General features: G+C 37.3%; 1 long non-coding RNA gene across 1 annotated transcript; it reads right to left on the reverse strand.

Annotated features, from left to right (window-relative positions):
* Positions 1-426: 426 nt before the first annotated feature.
* On the reverse strand, positions 427-6,449 carry LOC149457351 (uncharacterized). Its single transcript, XR_016313641.1, has 2 exons — positions 5,879-6,449; positions 427-2,147 (listed from the first exon to the last, which is right to left on the reverse strand). It is a non-coding gene; the product is annotated as an uncharacterized LOC149457351 (long non-coding RNA).
* Between the last annotated feature and the right edge of the window lie 14,634 nt (positions 6,450-21,083).

Here is a 21,083-nt window from a genome sequence, read left to right on the forward strand (position 1 = left end):
TTGAATCTGTTGCTGTCAACTCTCAAGATGAGATCCAAAGAGCTGTCACTATCAGTGAAACAAGCCATCATTAGGCTTAAAAAACAAAACAAACCCATCAGAGAGATAGCAAAAACATTAGGCGTGGCCAAAACAACTGTTTGGAACATTCTTAAAAAGAAGGAACGCACCAGTGAGCTCAGCAACACCAAAAGACCTGGAAGACCACGGAAAACAACTGTGGTGGATGACCGAAGAATTCTTTCCCTGGTGAAGAAAACACCCTTCACAACAGTTGGCCAGATCAAGAACACTCTCCAGGAGGTAGGTGTATGTGTGTCAAAGTCAACAATCAAGAGAAGACTTTACCAGAGTGTTAGATTTTTAGACACATATAATACTTCTTCTAGTGTCTTGAGGCGAATATGAATGAAAGAGCCATTGAAATAAAAAATGAAGTGTGATTTTATTCTATCACACAATGATGTCAAATAACAATGTAAAGCGTATTATGAACAGTTCCATGTAGATACAACTACTGTAAAAATGACAAGCGAAAGTTCAAAGAAAAAGTCACCATTATCTGTCATGGCTGTTCTGTCCTTGCCATGTGCTCCATGCTCCATGCTGTCCTTCCCAATGACTTTGTAAAGAAGGAGAAGCCGGATGTGACTAAATTGTAGCTGGAAGTGATCTCAGTATGCACCTGTTGCAGCTTCTCAGACGTGTGTATGCAAGAGTCATGTTGCTTGTGTGTGTGAGCGAGATTGTGTGTCCCCCGAGTGTCTGTCTCATGCACTTTTAAGAGGCAAATGTACGTCATAGTTAGTGATCTCAATACCTTCTATGGAAAGTATTACTGCTTAGCAAAGCCATTTCATATAAGGTAAAGATGCTAAACATATGATGTTTGATGGACAGGAACATATGTATGCTGATGTACCAATATTATAAACTAATGACGTAAATGTATCAATGTTAGAAACGTATACTAAATATACACAGAAAATACGTAATGTAATAGTAAGTCACTTCTAATAACCTTGACATAACTACCAAATACTTCTATGCCTAAATATCTCTAAATATAGTCTACTCAACTTTCAACTGGTATATACTATTTCAGCTTAACTTGTATATCTTTTGGTCTCAGCTATAATTGAAGAATAGTAAATACTACCATTTGTCAAAGACCACTTACACATATTAATATTAATTATGACTAATCATAAAAACCAAATATTTTGCAAGCTTGCCATCAATATAAGTGCCGAATCATAATTTAGATTTAACATGTCCCCCTCTTATTATGATTAGTTCAAAATTAATGCTTAATCAATGCACACTTCATTCATGTCCCATACATACCGTCTTATACCAAATGATCGTACATATTCCTCATAACTGGACCAATCAAAAAATAACTTTCCTTCAAAACTCTATACCTAATCTTTCAGTTTCTCTTCCTAAAAATTCTTAATCATAATGTTAATTTTAAATGATATATGATAATAGTAATAATAATAATAATAATAATAAAAATAATAATAAAAATAATAATTAAATGATGTAATAATAATTAATGTAGTATTTTAACTCTCTGGAAATATATTTTCCATTCTAAAATGTGTCATAAGTTTCTATTATTCCTATAAGAGTAATATGTTTCTTGTATCTTTTAACAAAAGATATTCTAATAACTGGAATAACTCTATGAAGTTTTAACCAAAAAATATTCCGTATATGAATATGTAAAAAATAAAAAATAATAATAATAATATTATCCCAATATGGATGTAAGTATCGAAATAAAAGGATCATTAAAATGTATATGTAACCTATAACAATATTATCAATAATAAATTGTTTTATCACTAATAAATAGATTTCCTCTTGATGAATCTTTTCTTCATGCAATGTCTATACAATATCTTCTTTAAGTTCTGTAAAGTATAAACATTTTTGTTGAACGCGATAAATCAGTTACAAGTGTGAAGTATTAAGCTCTTGTTCAATCTTCTTCCATATGAAGAACTCTTCTTTAACGTTCAAATTCCTTAAAGTTGGCTTGTAGGAGATTGTTACGCTTCATGTTTGATTTTAGATGTCATTTCTGTAAAGAAATGCAGTATCATTTCTTTGGCACAAACATTGCATTATTCTTGCACCTATTTCAACAAATATGAAAGATTATGGAACAATCAGTGTATGAGTTTGAAACACATATTGTGAAGTATCATTACTTCCTATTTCCTTTTACAGAAAACCTCTATATATCAATCAAAATACTGTCCTAATCCTGTCTGAAATTACCTAAACTAGAATACAAAAGTAGTGTGTTATTTAGGTATGACAGGACGCAATATTTCATCATAGGTCATGACCGCAAAACCCTGTTTTATTAAACAAAGAAAGGTTTTGTATCACCCCAGAGATGACAAAGGTTTATGCCTTTGTTCTCATCCCTATAATATTAGAAATATGCGTAACTGTTTTCTGTGCTGATGTCATTATTCTGGTGTTAGAGTGTTCTTCAGTAATGCATGTGTTGCTGTGAATGTGAGGTAGAGATTTGTCTGATACAGCTGTACCTATCACAATGTGTTTGGCTAACAGTGCTCTTATCCACTGAGGATACTTTTCACGACATTCTCTGAATGTATCTTCCTCAAGAATTCTTCTTAGTGAACTGTTAGGAGACTGTAATATGATACTATGTGACTTTACTGTGCTTTGTGAAGCTTTGATTGCATAAAAGAAACTCAACAGTTGTTGTGCCTCTGATGTAAAAGTTCTTTCCAATGGTGATAAACTTCTGGAGAAGTAACTAATTAGTCTCTCATTACCTTCTTTTAATTGAGACAAAGTTACTGAAATTGCATTATCAGATACTTGAGTTTTCACAACAAAAGGAGCATTGGAACAAACCTCAAAAGTACCTAATGCTGGCGCGTTCTGCAAATCCTTTTTCAACACTTTTAAAGCATTATTCTCATTTGGACCCCATTGGTCAACTAAGTTATTTTTACTCTTCAAAAGATGATGTAATGGCTTAACTTTCTCTGCGAAACCATGTATAAACTCTTTGCAATGATTTATGTTTTTCAAAAATTGTTGCAATGCTTTATGTGTTGTAGGAACTGGAAAGGCAGTGATAGCTCTGACTGTTTCCTGCAATAATTGTCTCTTTCCTTGACTAATCTGCATGTGAAAGCATTTCACCTGACTTTTCATCAACTGAACTCTGTCTGGGTTAAATTTTAGGCCTGCATCCTGTAACAACATAAATAGCTCAGACAAAAGAGTAATATGTTCGTTAACATTCTGCGTACTTAGCATAATTGTATTTACATGCTGAAAAATGCATTCTGGCCTTGAAAATTGTGATAGAATTTTTTCTATGGACTCATGGACTATACCATCACTGATGTCTAAACCAGCTACTAATCGAGTGAATGCATAGGTCTCTTTCTGAAACTTAAAAGCTAACTTGTATTGACAACTTTTAGCTATGGGGATCGAAAAATGACTGTTATCGATTTCCAAAACAGAAAACACTTTGGATTCGGCCTTTAAATGTAACTTGATATTAGAATGATCAGGAACAACTGCTTTGTTATTTGTAATATGTTTATTCAGTGTCCTGAAATCAACTGACAAAGAATATGAATTGTCAGCATTTTTGATAGGCCAAATACAGTTATTTACTACTGATTGTGTTTTCTTTACAATGCCAAGTTGTACAAACTCTTGAATAATGGCAGAAAGTGGTCCTATTGATTCTCGTGGTAATTCATATTGAGTAAATGGTATGGGATCTTTACCCTCAATATTCAATTCTGTATCTTTCAAAGTTCCTATGTCATTTTTAAATTTTGACCACAAACTTGGAAAACGTTCTACCAATTCTTGTAAAGCATAATTACCATCAGTATCAGGCCATTTTTGTGCTGTAGACATTTTAGAGTTGAAACCAACATCACTGTATATAGAAGGATCCATTAACATTGATTTGGGCCTAGATGGATTCCTCCAAATAACTTTAGTCGTAATATCAATAATCCACTTTTGCTTATTGATAAAATCAATGCCAAGAATATTCTCGGTGGCATTACTATACCAAATATCAATGTTAGTTTTCACTAGCCCAGGTATTTCAAATGTTACATTAGGCACCTGTCTAGCAGTGGAATGACCTGTATTATTAAAACCTTTTATTTTACACATGGGTGAATTTGGTTTCACAGGTACGTTTTCTCTGGTCAGATTAATCTCAGATCCGCTGTCAATTAGGAATTTGATCTTTTTACCATTTAGTAATCCGTCTATAAAAGGCCTTCCATTGTCATCCAATACAATTGGAGCGACAAATTCTAACGATATCGGGGATGAATGTGGACGTGATTCTATTTTTGGAACTGGTAATAAACCATTTCTGTCAGTGACAGCCCTTCTCACCCTGTTGTCAGAACAGTTGTTTCTAGTCAAAGTGTGAATTTGTTTAACTGTTGAAGCATAAGGCAATTCAGTTAAATTTTTATCATTACACAACACAGCAGGTTGTACAAAAGCTGCTTTTTCACTTTTTATTTCCAGTTTCTTTATTTGTGAGTAAAATTTAAACTTCCAACAATGGCGTCTGATATGACCTTGTTTATGACAGTGAAAGCATGTGGTATGCTCTTTATGACTCGCTTGCTTGCATCTGTCGTTGTCATTCTTACTGGGACCTGTAGTTCCTGGCAGCACTGTAATCTGACTGTTTTTGTCACTTTGAAGCGCAGCTACCTCATAAGTGATATTGCTATTTTTCAATTTTCTTCGAATTTTGTCAATGAAACTTACTATATCATTCAGATTTTGTTTTTCCTCTGCTATGACAATGGTTACTGGGTCTAAATACGTGAATTTCTTTACAAAAGCTTTGATCATAGCTGAGTCTTCCTCATTTTCTACTCCAAATATAATTTTATATGCTTTGGAAAACTTATTCTTAAATTCAAAAGGGTCTTCGTCAGCAGTGGTCTGAAGTAAGTCTAGCATTTCTACAGAAGGTACGTCTTCACTTGTTGAACATAACAGCAATTGTCGCAGTCTGACTGTCGCGTCATTATGTTTTTTCTGATCTTTATCGTTAACAACAGAATTTTTAATGCGAGACATAAATTTAATTGGTAGCCACATCGGAAATAAATAATTTATGTCATGATCTGAAATCTGATGGCATTTGACATGCATTTCATATATTTCCATGTTGCTATAAATATCTTTATCTGGATCATAAGCAGGGATGTCTTTTAAAACCTTCATTAATTGATTATGTATTTGCAACTTAAGTTTTGCAGTTTTACATAACAATTCTTTATGTTTAATTTGTGTTTCGTCATCAGAGTCAATATCCGAACTTTCAGAGATAGCGGACAGCCGTGGCTCTGGTTTTGAATCACTCTGTTTGTCATCTGTGTTTATCATGGCAACCTGTTTACTGTCATTCTGCAGTCTTAACAAAAGATTTGTCTTTAAGTCAATTTGTTCCTCAAGATTCTCTACGTAAGTACAGAAAATGTCACAGTTTGGGCAACTAGGAGCATCTTGAGACAAATTTTCATGCTGTACAGTGCTACATTCTGTCTGTTTTAATGTACAAGCTTTTTTAACAGGTAAATCAACATTCAAAATCATTTTGTTGAATATTCTTACTAAATTTAAGATGTTAGATATCTTTTTACGTTGTCTGTGCACAGTAAATCTAGCTTTATCTATCTGAATATTGGCCTGTAAACATTCGTTATACATATAGTGCCATAGCTGACTGTCTTCAGGATATAAAGAAACATCTTTAAATTCTAACTTGCTTTCATTAACTAAGTCATCAATAAATTCCATAATTGTTACTCACCGTAATCAGAAGATTTTCTCGTTTGACCCGGCTCAATCACTGGAAGTCTCGTCCAAGTCTGTTTAATCGCCTGTTCTGCTAGGATTTTTGCACCGTGTGTTTCCCAAGACTTGACAATCACAGAATCGTGCGATTTCCCCCTTAGCAAGGCATGGGAATACTCGGCGATGGCTGGCTCACCAAAATGTTAGATTTTTAGACACATATAATACTTCTTCTAGTGTCTTGAGGCGATTATGAATGAAAGAGCCATTGAAATAAAAAATGAAGTGTGATTTTATTCTATCACACAATGATGTCAAATAACAATGTAAAGCGTATTATGAACAGTTCCATGTAGATACAACTACTGTAAAAATGACAAGCGAAAGTTCAAAGAAAAAGTCACCATTATCTGTCATGGCTGTTCTGTCCTTGCCATGTGCTCCATGCTCCATGCTGTCCTTCCCAATGACTTTGTAAAGAAGGAGAAGCCGGATGTGACTAAATTGTAGCTGGAAGTGATCTCAGTATGCACCTGTTGAAGCTTCTCAGACGTGTGTATGCAAGAGTCATGTTGCTTGTGTGTGTGAGCGAGATTGTGTGTCCCCTGAGTGTCTGTCTCATGCACTTTTAAGAGGCAAATGTACGTCATAGTTAGTGATCTCAATACCTTCTATGGAAAGTATTACTGCTTAGCAAAGCCATTTCATATAAGGTAAAGATGCTAAACATATGATGTTTGATGGACAGCAACATATGTATGCTGATGTACCAATATTATAAACTAATGACGTAAATGTATCAATGTTAGAAACGTATACTAAATATACACAGAAAATACGTAATGTAATAGTAAGTCACTTCTAATAACCTTGACATAACTACCAAATACTTCTATGCCTAAATATCTCTAAATATAGTCTACTCAACTTTCAACTGGTATATACTATTTCAGCTTAACTTGTATATCTTTTGGTCTCAGCTATAATTGAAGAATAGTAAATACTACCATTTGTCAAAGACCACTTACACATATTAATATTAATTATGACTAATCATAAAAACCAAATATTTTGCAAGCTTGCCATCAATATAAGTGCCGAATCATAATTTAGATTTAACACAGAGTGAATACAGAGGGTTCACCACAAGATGTAAACCATTGGTGAGCCTCAAAAACAGGAAGGCCAGATTCGAGTTTGCCAAATGACATCTAAAAAAAGCCTTCACAGTTCTGGAACAACATCCTATGGACAGATGAGACCAAGATCAACTTGTACCAGAGTGATGGGAAGAGAAGAGTATGGAGAAGGAAAGGAACTGCTCATGATCCTAAGCATACCACCTCATCAGTGAAGCATGGTGGTGGTAGTGTCATGGCGTGGGCATGTATGGCTGCCAATGGAACTGGTTCTCTTGTATTTATTGATGATGTGACTGCTGACAAAAGCAGCAGGATGAACTTTGAAGTTTTTCGGGCAATATTATCTGCTCATATTCAGCCAAATGCTTCAGAACTCATTGGACGCCGCTTCACAGTGCAGATGGACAATGACCCAAAGCAGACTGCAAAAGCAACCAAAGAGTTTTTTAAGGGAAAGAAGTGGAATGTTATGCAACGGCCAAGTCAATCACCTGACCTGAATCCGATTGAGCATGCATTTCACTTGCTGAAGACAAAACTGAAGGGAAAATGCCCCAAGAACAAGCAGGAACTGAAGACAGTTGCAGTAGAGGCCTGGCAGAGCATCACCAGGGATGAAACCCAGCGCCTGGTGATCTCTATGCATTCCAGACTTCAGGCTGTAATTGACTGCAAAGGATTTGCAACCAAGTATTAAAAAGTGAAAGTTTTATTTATAATTATTATTCTGTCCCATTACTTTTGGTCTCTTAACAAGTGGGAGGCACATATGCAAAGTGTTGTAATTAATACACTGTTCACCTGATTTGGATGTAAATACCCTCAAATTAAAGCTGACAGTCTGCAGTTAAAGCCCATCTTGTTTGTTTCATTTTAAATCCATTGTGGTGGTGTATAGAGCCAAAAATGTTAGAATTGTGTCGATGTCCCAATATATATGGACCTGACTGTATATGCTAGAGATGGTTTGCACCTAAATGGAAGGGGGGTCTGCTGTGCTGGGGGAGAGGTTTATGGGATGGCTGGAGGAGTATTTAAACTAGGATTGAGGGGGAGGGAGAATTAGATTATAATGGGGCAGACAGATCAGACAGGGGTCAGTACTTATTGGTGGGTGGAATGGGGAAAGATGGGGGAGAGCTATGGCAGATGATAAGAAGGTTCCCATGTTACAAACAACCATTGGAATTGGTACTATTTGTATGAAAATAAAAAACATGCAACATACATGTGCAAAAGGTGCCAATGAATTAAAGTGTTTGTTAATTAATGCCAGAAGTCTGCCAAGCAAAATAGGTGAGTTGGAGGCTTTGCTGCATGAAGAGAACTATGATTTAATGGGTATTGCTAAATCCTGGCCTAGCTGGACCTAGTTGATGGATAGTGTGATGAGGCTGAAGCATTATAGGTGGAACTGAATAAGGGGGTGCGTACTACAAAGGTAATCGATGAAGTTTGTTATAGGCCACCCAGTGTTAATGAGCAGGTGGAGACTCAGCTCCTTGCACAAATTGAAAGGGCTGCAAGGGCTGGGACAGTGATAAGAATGGGGGATTCCAGCTATCCAGAAATTGTCTGGAGTAATGGCACTGCAGGAACAGTTAAAGGGCAAAAATGTATTAGTCTTCTACAGGATAATTTTATGGTACAGTTCATAGAGGCCCCAACTAGGAATGATGCTCTGCTGGACCTGGTAACCTCAAACCATGCAGAACTTATTACTAATGTCCATATAAAAGAGCATCTGGGTAGCAGTGACCATAACATGATTTCATTTATTGTTAGCTGTAAACAACAAGCACATGCGTGAAAAATAAAAACATTACACTTTGAGAACTAATTTTTCAAGGCTTAGAGCTGTTCTTCAAGCGTTAGACTGGGAATGAATATTGGCATCGATGAACACAGGACAGAAATGGGAGTTCTTCAAAAAGACTGTATGCGAACACACTGCAAAATATATTCCCATAGGCAATACGTTTAAAAGGCTAAAAATAAAAGCTATGTTGCTTACGGCCAAAGTTAAAAAAGCTATAAATAATAAGAAAAGTGATTTTATAAAATATAAAGTGAAGAAACTATCATCGTTTAAACATTACAAATATTATAACAGAATATGTAAAAAGAAAATAAAGGCTGCAAAAATTGAAAACAAACAACAGATAGCAGGACAAACCCCCAAAATGTCTTCAAATATATTAATAGTAAAAAGGTCCGGTCCGAGCATCTAGGCAATCTAGAGTGGGTGACTGGGGACAAAGAGAAGGCAAATTTATGAAATACCTTCTTCAGCTCTGTGTATACAAAGGAGCATGGGGGAGCTCTTGTCCATAATGGGCATTATATTGACACAGCCCCAGATGATCCACATTGGCGACCTGATATTATCCAGAAATATTTAGCCAGAATAAAGGTGAATAAAGCACTTGGACCGGATGGCATACACCCACGGGTCCTTAAAGAATTGAGCTCTGTAATTTCAAAACCATTGTTTCTAATTTTTAGGGAGTCTTTAATGACTGGCATAGTACCACTGGATTGGCATAAGGCCAATGTGGTGCCAATATTTAAAAATGGGTCAAAATCTTTACCAAGTAATTATAGACCTCTTAGTTTCACATCTATAGTTGGGAAGATACTGGAGAGTTTAATAAAAGATCACATAGATGAGTTCTTGCTGGAAAAAAAATTAAGCAACAGACAGCATGGATTCATGAAAGACAGAAGTTGTCAAACAAATCTGATTTCTTTTTATGAGGAGGTGAGCAAAACCTTGGACAGAGGGGTGTCTGTGGACGTGGTATACTTGGATTTTGCAAAAGTGTTTGACACAGTTCCCCACACACAGCTAATGTGTAAGGTAAAGTCTACAGGCTTGGAAACATCAGTATGTATATGGATAGAAAACTGGCTAAAAGACCAAATTCAGAGAGTAGTGATTAATGATTCATACTCTGAATGGTCTAGGGTTGTCAGTGGTGTACCCCAAGGTTCAGTGTTGGGACCCTTACTTTTTAATATATTTATTTATAAATGATATAGGGTCTGGGATTAAAAATAGTTTCGGTCTTTGCAGATGACACCAAGCTGTGCAGTGGAATAACGTCCTTACAGGATGTCTCCAACTTACAAGCTGACTTCAATGCACTGTTTAATTGGGCAACTATGTGGCAAATGAGGTTTAATGTTGATAAATGTAAGGTGATGCACTTGGGGGCTAAGAATATGCATGCATCATACATACTAGGGGGGTACAACTGGGGGAATCAATGGTGGAGAAGGATCTGGGAATACTGGTAGATCACAAGCTTAATAATGGCATGCAATGCCAAGCTGCAGTTTCTAAAGTGAGCAAAATCATCTCTTGTATTAAAAGAGGTATAGACTCTAGAGAGAGATATCATTTACCCCTGTACAAATCATTAGTAACACCTCATCTGGAATATGCAGTTCAGTTTTGGGTACCAATTCACCAAAAGAACATTGAGGAACTGGAGAAAGTACAGAGAAGGACAATCAAACTGCTAAGAGGCATGGAGGAGCTCAGCTATGATGAAATATTAACCACTAGCCTACAGGGCACTTATACCCCCTTTCTGCCCAGGCCAATTTCCAGCTTTCAGGGCTGTCGCACTTTGAATGAAAATTGCGTGGTCATGCAACACTGTACCCATATGCAATTTTTATCATTTTTTGTGACAGAGCTTTATTTTGGTGGTATTTAATCACCTCTGGGTTTTTTATTTTTTCTTAAACAAACCAAAAACCACTAAAAATTTTGAAGAAAAAAAACGTTTTTTCTTAGTTTTTGTTATAAAATTTTGTAAATAAGTGATTTTTCTCCTTCACTGATGTGCGCTAATGAGGCTGCAGTGGTGGGCACTGATAGGTGGCACTGACACATGGCACTGACAGGTGGTACTGATTGGCGGCACTGACAGGCACTGATGGGTGACACTGAAAGGCAGTTCAGATGGGCACTGATATGTGGCATTGATGGACACAGACAGGTGGCACTGCACGAGGCAATGATGAGCACTGTCACAAGGCACTGATGGACACAGACAGGTGGCACTGCTAGGGCTACACTGATTATCAGGGCACACTGATCATCAGTGCCCTGATGATCAGTGTACATATCCCCTCCGCAGAAAGCTGATTACCAGCTCTCCTTTCCTCTGGAGCTGTCAGCGTGACAGCTCGAGAGGAGAGAAATGCCGATAACCGTCATTTCCCTGTTTACATGTGATCAGCTGTGATTGGACATAGTTGATCACATGACCGAGCCGACATCTTCGGCTCTTTCCATTGATCGGTGATCCGCTGTGTCCGAGGCAGCTCCCTGAGCTGCGCATGCACAGTGAGAATAGGAGGACGTCATATGACGTCCTCCCAGAACGAGAGAACCACATTGCGCCCGTCATTGGACTATATGGCGGGTGGGAGGTGGTTAAAGGAATTGAATTTATTCTCCCTTGAGAAGAGGATATCAAGGGGGAATATGATCAACATGTATAAATGCATCAGTGGTTCATATAGTGAATTTGCTGTAGAGCTATTCACCCTGAGGTCATCACAAAGGACAAGGGGGCACTCTTTACATCTGGAGGAAAAAAGATTTAATCTCCAAATACAAAAAAGTTTCTTCACAGTAAGAGCTGTAAAAATGTGGAATAGACTCCCTCAAGAGTTGGTTCTAGTCAGCTCAGTGGATTGCTTTAAAAAAAAGCCTGGATTCTTTCTTGGATACACAGAATATAACTGGTTAGAAGTTGGATCATGCTTTGCTGTTTTTTTTTTTTTTTTTTTTGCCTTCCTCTGTATCAACTGTGGGCATAGGATTATAACCTTTTTTTTTTTTGGTTGAACCAGATGGAATTTTGTCTTTTCAGCCAGACAAGGCACTGTCTCTTGTATTCTGAGTTCAACAACACAGGCTTTGAATTCTCCCCTGCATCTGATCTAAATACCTTTACTGAAGTTGTACCTTTTCATAAGATTTTGTTCTCAAACAATATGACTGTTTCTTCAATGAAAAAAAGCTGTTTTCAAAGATTACTTTACATTAATATTGCAAACACATTAAAAAAAAGTTCTTGGTTGGAATTTGCTGGCTTCAACAGTTTCTGTGACAGAACACGCAACTGAGCATGGCTCCTGTCATTATATGATTAAGTGGTATAATGAAGCAATAAGTAATTGTGTTCAGCTTTTTGTGCCAGCATGTGGAATAGCTGGTCAGTACAGATGACTAAAGGCTTCTTTCTGTACAATGCTGCAAAGAGTTCCCAGTGATAAGCTCTTCTATTTCTGTCTATGTGATTGCATTACTTATTGGCTCATTAAACTACTTAATCATATGACATTAGGAGGATTCCTGCTTTGTTTGTGTTTCTACTAGTGAAAGGCACGCCGATCAGGCCAGAATATAGATTACCAAGATATACCTGTAACAGTAAAACCATAGACATAATTGATAACAAAAGCATTTGGTCTGTATTTGATACTAAAGTTAAAGTGATACTCAATTCTGGTTAAAAAAACAAAAAACCTTTGTTCTTAACTCAGAGTCCCTTCTATTGATCTCAGTCTCCCCAAAAGCTCTGAATCACTTTTTTTGTTTTTTTGCTACTGTGATGTGAGTTCCTGCTAAAAGGTGGCTACGTCCATTCTCCTTGGCCCCAATGGATGAACGTAGCCACCCTCTCTTGCTCACTCAAGAGATGAATTAGGGACTATGGACTATGATGTATGGACTATAGGATTTGGGGTTTGTACGGAGTAGCGCACATGACTTCAACTACCATGTACTGCTTATTCCAAACAAATGGAAGCGAGGAGTAAAAGGAGACGTTTGGGAGCATTACAGAGGACATTACAAAGAGCCAGAAAAACAAATGTGATTTCATGAAAAACAGATTACAGGGCCATTAAGTAGTGGATGTTTATGGATTTTTTTTGGAGAACAGGGAGATTGTGTCACTTTAAAACCATGAATATACTGTACATGCATATATGCAGTAATATATAAGCAAACATAATTATTTTATCAAGTAAAAATAAATTGCAAAAGAAATAGCACATCTCAAAGCTGGCCATGGAGAAAAACAGTTTGAGAGCCTATTTAAAGCAATATTAAACCAAAAACAAAAGTATAAAATAGCAGCTTACCAATTTTTAGATGTGGTGGCTGCATTAGATTTCTTTTTTATGGTTTTTTTTTTCCTTTTACTTTCACCTGGTGATCCAGCTAGTAAGACTGTGGTTTTTTTTTTGTTTTTTTTCCAACTTAACAGAGCCAAGTTGTCTTTAACAGACCAAGCTGTCCAGACAAAGTAGCAGTTAGAGGGTTGCTATAAATCATTTACGACTGACAGAGGTGCTTACAATGGTTAGCATTTATTTAGGAAGTAAAAACTATTTGCTGTAACTGCTTATAAAGTGTAATTGCTGTTTAGCTTCACTTTCTTAGTCCAGTCCATCTAAATCTGCTAGTCTAAAACTACCCTCTCCCCAGACTGGCAATGCTGCTGTCTAATGCTGTCTGCTTTACTGCTTCCTCCAGAATGCAGACACCCTAAGACAGATAGTGTGTTGCTGTCTGGATCAACAGGTAAAATAAAAGGAAAAAAATCTAAAAAAAGAAAACAAATGCAGCCGCCACATCTAAGAATTGGTAAGATGCAATATATTACATTTTTAATTCCAGTGTTTTTATCATAAGCATTTATATACTCTCTTAGGAGATAACTCTAGAGTGCCTCTTAGGCTGGCCATAGATGAGTCAGTTTTTTTTTTCATTCAACCAGTAGATTGAACGAAGAAAAAAACTGACCCCCCCAAAAAACTGACTGACACACGTTTTTGGTGGTAGGGGAATCCTCCCCACTGTGTCTTGCAGTCTGACAGAGGGGAAACTTCTCTGTGGTCAGAATACACAGATTAGAGCTGCAGTTTATAGCCTGCAGTGCTAATCAAACTGCTTTTTTCCAACAGGGCAGTTGAACAGAAGTCTATCGTTAGATCGACTTCTGTTCAATCACAGTGGCCATACAGTACATGGATTGAAATTCGGCTGGTCCCTGCTGAACTGGCCATTTCAATCCATGTATAGCAAACTTTAGTCAGGGTGTATTATGGCAACACTGGGCTTGCAAAGGCAACTTCCTTTTTTCTCTCAATTCCTGCTTGCTCCCGAAGAAGTGCAGGTGTATTGCTCCAGCTTTTTAAAAACATTTTAACCATGTATTAAACCTTAGTGAACCCTATTTATTTTTTACTCCTTTATTCCCTTCCTTTATTTATTTATACAATTTTTAAAAAATCTTTTTGTGTGTAAACTTTTTACATTTCCATTTGTTTCAGCAGAAATCTGCACTCTATCACTAATGAAACCTACTACACCCAAAAGAAAAGTAAACTTTCACCCTTTAAAGTATAAATAAATATAACCACACTCTTCTTTACACCTAATACATGTATAAAATAAATCAAACCCCAGAAAAATATGTACAGTCAGGTCCATAAATATTGGGACATCGACACAATTCTAACATTTTTGGCTCTATACACCACCACAATGGATTTGAAATTAAATAAACAGGACGTGCTTTAACTGCAGACTGTCAGCTTTAATTTGAGGGTATTTACATCCAAATCAGGTGAACGGTGTAGGAATTACAACAGTTTGCATATGTGCCTCCCACTTGTTAAGGGACCAAAAGTAATGGGACAGTTGGCTTCTCAGCTGTTCCATGGCCAGGTGTGTTATTCCCTCATTATCCCAATTACAATGAGCAGATAAAAGGTCCAGAGTTAATTTCAAGTGTGCTATTTGCATTTGGAATCTGTTGCTGTCAACTCTCAAGATGAGATCCAAAGAGCTCTCACTATCAGTGAAGCAAGCCATCATTAGGCTGAAAAAAACAAAACAAACCCATCAGAGAGATAGCAAAACCATTAGGCGTGGCCAAAACAACTGTTTGGAACATTCTTAAAAAGAAGGAACGCACTGGTGAGCTCAGCAACACCAAAAGACCCGGAAGACCACGGAAAACAACTGTGGTGGATGACCAAAGAATTCTTTCTAGATGAAGAACACTCTCCAGGAGGTAGGTGTATGTGTGTCAAAGTCAACAATCAAGAGAAGACTTCACCAGAGTGAATACAGAGGGTTCACCACAAGATGTAAACCATTGGTGAGCCTCAAAAACAGGAAGGCCAGATTAGAGTTTGCCAAACGACATCTAAGAAAGCCTTCACAGTTCTGGAACAACATCCTATGGACAGATGAGACCAAGATCAACTTGTACCAGAGTGATGGGAAGAGAAGAGTATGGAGAAGGAAAGGCACTGCTCATGATCCTAAGCATACCACCTCCTCAGTGAAGCATGGTGGTGGTGGTAGTTTCATGGCGTGGGCATGTATGGCCGTCAATGGAACTGGTTCTCTTGTATTTTATGATGATGTGACTGCTGACAAAAGCAGCAGGATGAATTCTGAAGTGTTTCGGGCAATAATATCTGCTCATATTCAGCCAAATGCTTCAGAACTCATTGGACGCCGCTTCACAGTGCAGATGGACAATGACCCAAAGCATACTGCAAAAGCAACCAAAGAGTTTTTTAAGGGAAAGAAGTGGAATGTTATGCAATGGCCAAGTCAATCACCTGACCTGAATCCGATTGAGCATGCATTTCACTTGCTGAAGACAAAACTGAATGGGAAAATGCCCCAAGAACAAGCAGGAATTGAAGACAGTTGCAGTAGAGGCCTGGCAGAGCATCACCGGGGATGAAACCCAGCATCTGGTGATGTCTATGCTTTCCAGACTTCAGGCTGTAATTGACTGCAAAGGATTTGCAACCAAGTATTAAAAAGTGAAAGTTTGATTTATGATTATTATTCTGTCCCATTACTTTTGGTCCCTTAACAAGTGGGAGGCACATATGCAAACTGTTGTAATTCCTACACCGTTCACCTGATTTGGATGTAAATACCCCTCAAATTAAAGCTGACAGTCTGCAGTTAAAGCACATCTTGTTTCATTTAAAATCCATTGTGGTGGTGTATTCTTCTTCTGACATCCTTCTTGTATTCTTCTTCTGACATCCCAAATTGAATCTTCAAAATCTTCATAAACCTCAAAAATATCATAATAGTGTATTACCCTTAAACTTAGACACACATACACACTAGTGAAAAACCGTGTATCATGCTAATTGCATAGCATGTAGTCACACGTGAAAAGAGAGAGAAAAATATAAGTATATAATACCAGATGTGTGGATCAAACTCACAAAAATTCAATATACTCTTGAATGGTAGTCCAAATAGTGACCATACCACTACACACTTAAAACATACGTGATCACTCTAAATGGTGAAATAATAAGTGAAATATTAAGTGTTCTTGCCTCCTCCAGTAGTCTACAACTGAAGTGGGCGGAGTAACTGGGTGGAGTGGCTTGAGTAACTGTTGTGTGGTTGGAGTGGCTGGAGTAACTGTGAAAAGGTCAATGGGCGGCGTGAGTTGCAAACAAATGGTCATATTATGAAAACTATCAGGGTTATGGCTTAGCCGTGGACATTTTTAGTGGCAGCAGGGATAGCTGAATGTTTTGATATAAGATTTATGTAGGTGGGCTTGAAAATGAGGGAGTGATGGCAGTTTAGAAATCATGTCCTGATTTTTCAGCTCCCACTCTAGTTTTGAACGTTCCGCCATTCATTCCTATGGGTCCAATTTCACCACAAAAGCCGATATTTCGTGAACCATTCGGCGAAACGTTCCACAAAGTAATAGCACACCAATCGGGAACAATCCGCACGTTTTGGTATATTACTGTCTATGTAGTGTAAAAACTGGGAGGAGTTAGGGTGGTAAATTTGGCTATAATAAGAATATATATGTGAGATAACAGTAAGTGGTCTTGCCATTCAAGAACACTTATTAAACCAAAAAAAAAAAAAATATATATATATATATATATATATATATATTTTTTTTTTTTTAAAGTGAGCACTCCACACTTATTAATAGTGAAACATAAAAGTGATCTCCTTCAACTGAGCTATAAACCAGTGGACATAAGTGAAAACCAAGTGATCTCCTCCAACTGGTGCAGCAAATGGATAATTACCCTCTAGAAATGAATGACAGGCTTTGAACAATGGATAATATCACTCTCCAGACTTCCTACTGTCCCTGTGCCATTCTTCCATCATCCTCATAAGGTGAAACAGAAGATAATCAGCAATATATAAAAATAACAAATCTTTTTAAATATTTTACATTGCATTTGGAGAATATCAGCTTCCACACCTCTACAATCGCTTTGACATAGTCCTATATGCAGGGAACCGCATGTTCCAGCTTCCAAAATGGCTGCATCCGCACTTCCAGGTTTGCGCGAGTGCGTCAGACGTCACGTGTCCAGATGCGTTTTGTCACTTCCTGGACTTTTACAAGGGATCCCTTGTGATTATGAGTTTATATTTTTGAGGTTTATGAAGATTTTGAAGATTCAATTTGGGATGTCCGGATACAAGTGTGTTTGGGGATTTGAAAGTATTTTCTTCAGAGACACTTTTGGACATTTTTTTTACTTTTGGACTATTTTCTTATACTTATTTTTGGGTATTTATTTATTTATATATACATATTTTTCTGGGGTTTATTGATTTATGTTATACATGTATTAGGTGTAAAGAAGAGTGTGGTTATATTTATTTCCATTTGTTTGTTGTGCAAAAAAAAAAAAATACCTGACCGGTAGTATTTGTTGAGCAGTCAATATAAAAATGTATTTTGACTACTCATGCAGATATTGCTTGCCAGGAATTCTTCGGACCAAGCAATCATCTTCCCTGCAGATTCAAACATAAAAGCCTTACTTTGAGTCCATTCAAGGTTCTCATTTTTAACCAAAGCCCTCATGGAGTTCCTTTGACTCCCGAAATGCACTGGCTGTATTTAGTACAATATCAATAAATTGTTTTTGGATTCTTTTTTTTTTATCTTTTGGTATGGCACTCATTCCATGTATGCACATTTTTTTTTTTTTACTCGTAACCTTCAGAGGTACGCACTGGAGGGTAGCCTCGTCTGTTGTGAGCAGCCTAACCTGAGCCATTGAGCTCTTCAAATGCTTTTGCCCTACTGTGTATCAACTCATATTAAATTCCCAGCACCTTTTGGATGCCCTGCTTTTTTTCATTGGAGCTATGGACTTTCTGCCTTTAAGAATTATTGCCAATCATGAACTGTAAGGACTCTCACTACCTCTGTGGAGTATTTGCCTTCATGGACTCTTGTCTCTAAAGGACTATGAACTTGCTGTTACTCAAGTATGATTACCCTATGGCTACTAGTGAACCTTTGCACAGGAATGTATGTGAAGCTGTTACAAAGAACTGTTAATATATGTTCTACGCTACTTCAGTAAAGTTTCTGTTAATCTTGTAATGCCTGTTCTGAAATCTCCCTAAAGATGTGCATGCACAGTGTACCTAAAGAACAGGACTTACAACAAGGGGACTGTACGTTAGAGCACATTTTAGTCCAGCATGTAGTTTGCTGTCTAGCATGGGCTATATTGCCATTGCCAGGGACAACAATACATTTATCATTCCTTAATGCAGCCAAGCAGCCAGGAAATGGGTGACTTGACGTAAGGTGACGGTTACTCTGGTAGTGGAGGGGTGCTGTGCTTGTCTCCTTCACTTGCAGCCAGTTACCCACATACTGGGACCAGACCCCAGCCTATCTAGGGACCTACACACAAAAAAAACAGCGCAAACCAATTAAAAAGACAAAAAAACAAATAAGTCCCAAATAAAGAGTCTTGTGTTTCAAAAGAAACTTCAATAAAATAATATAAACAATATAACTCCCAACGTGTTCAAAATCATCTAAATAGTGCAAGTTTTCACTCACACTCCCTTAATCAGGTGATTGTCAAGTGGAAAATAACTTCAGGAATCAAACACACATTTTGGAGTTGAGATGTATTTTTTTTTGTGTGTATTTTGATGTTGTTTTGTTTTTATTTTTCATCTCTTGAGCAGCAGCATTGTTTGATTGTGTGTTATTTTCCTTGGTGCAGGTTATTTCACTAAATTTTACCTAGGGACCTAGCCTGGGAGTCACAGGAGAGATGTAGAGGGGATCCTGAGTGAGGGAGGACAAGCAAGTACAGAGTAAAATTAATTTCCTGTATTCATTAGTAACTGTTGAGTGAAGTGACAGAAATTGCTGGGTTGGTGGACGCCGGTACAGGCACCTTGGAAGTAGTGGTCTCTAAATGTGGTGGTGGCTGGAGTGCTTCGTGTTTAATGTACAGTAACTTATCCATGGGTTGCTAGAGGGTTATCTGCCTTCATTTCTGCTTGCTTCTACTGTAAGTCTTGAGTTGAGTCTTAATGCTGAGTTTAAATGACTGCAAACTCTTGCCTAGAACCTAAGTATGTAGCGACTGTAGTCCTCATTGTGTTCCCCACTAGGCCGCATAAGTCCCACACACTCCTCTATGCAATTTGCTTGATCCTTTCTTAGACACCCTCAGTTAGTGATCCACTCACCTTTTCAATTTGACCACTTAACTGAATACTATGTAAGATGGTCAAACAGTGCATGTTATGTTGTAATCAATGGACATGCCTCAAATCCCAAGAGCAATCGCAGGCTTCTGTTTACACTCTCCATTAACCATCATAAGAAAGAGAGCAATACAGAAGTTCATAACACAACATGTTTATTAAAACCATTGAAAGCATAGTAAAGAAGGTCACTCGCATTGTATAGTGCTTTCTCCCAGCCATATGGATGAATCACCCACTTCCTCCTATAGCAAAAGCAGCCTTTACAGGATTTGAGCATAGTTTAACCCTTTAACAAGGAGTTCTGCACTTTATTATGCATTTATCAGATCACATCTTGGTGTTAAAGTTAATGCAGTATTAAACCAAAAGCAAACATTTATTATATTATATATATACTGTATATATATATTGCAGTTTACCAATTCTTAGATGTGATGACTGCATTAGTTTTCTTTGTTAGACTTTCTTACTTCTATTTATCTAGTGATCTAGCCAGTAAGACCTCATGTATACTGCTGCTCCTAAACATGAGTTTAGGAGTTTTTGGCGTTTTTTTGCCAAAGTCCTTGAACTCAACTCAATAAAAGCCTGTGTCCATGCACACATACTGTAGGCTTTTACCAGAGTTCAGGAGCAGCAGAGTTTAGGGGCAGTTAAACATTCCTTTCCTGAATATAGAAGAATCCCGTTCAGGAGAAGAATGTTTTGGCCAAAAAATGCCAAACATAGCAAAAACGCTAGCTGCATTTAACACTTGGGCATTTATTCACTTCAATGGCAAGTGCTCTGGTCAATGAAATGAATAAACATCCAAGGAGTTGGCGTCTACAGCAGTTTCAGTGTACATATTTATTTATTTCAGGTACTTATATAGCGCCGTCAATTTACGCAGTGCTTTACACATATATATATTGTACATTCACATCAGTCCCTAACCCTCAAGGGGCGTACAATCTAAGGTATATAGGTACATATAGCCTACGTTTGTTTTTAAACAGAAAAGCTGTCATGCAGTTACAGGGATGAGACAGACCATTTAACGCTGACATGGTATGTAAAATGATCAGCTTTTTTCATGTAAAACTTTTGTCCCAAAAGGAAAAAAACTGTTTGCTGTAACTGATTATAAAGTGTTATCCGGAGTTCAGCTTCAATGTGCTAGTGTATTTAAATGTGCTAGTCCATCTAACAACCCCCTCCCTTCAAAATGACAACGCTGCTGTCCAAATCTGCTACTGTGCTCTTTCATCCAGAATGATGTCTGTATAATACCGGAAGTGTACTGCGGAGACAGCTCAAAAAAGGTGAGTATTGCAGAAAAAGCTTTTCTTTTTTTTTTTTTTTCTTTTTTTTATACTTGCTGTGCCTAAAAAAACAAAAAAAAAGCAAAGAACAAAGTTTAAAGGAGGAGTTGGGCATTAAACTGTATTATTCTTATGAGATGCAGAATATAGAATCAGATGTAACAGCATGTC

This window comes from Staurois parvus, unplaced genomic scaffold (assembly GCF_062004578.1).
Source record: "Staurois parvus isolate SC_StPar_1 unplaced genomic scaffold, SC_StPar_1.0 ptg000324l, whole genome shotgun sequence".
Lineage (NCBI taxonomy): Eukaryota > Metazoa > Chordata > Amphibia > Anura > Ranidae > Staurois > Staurois parvus.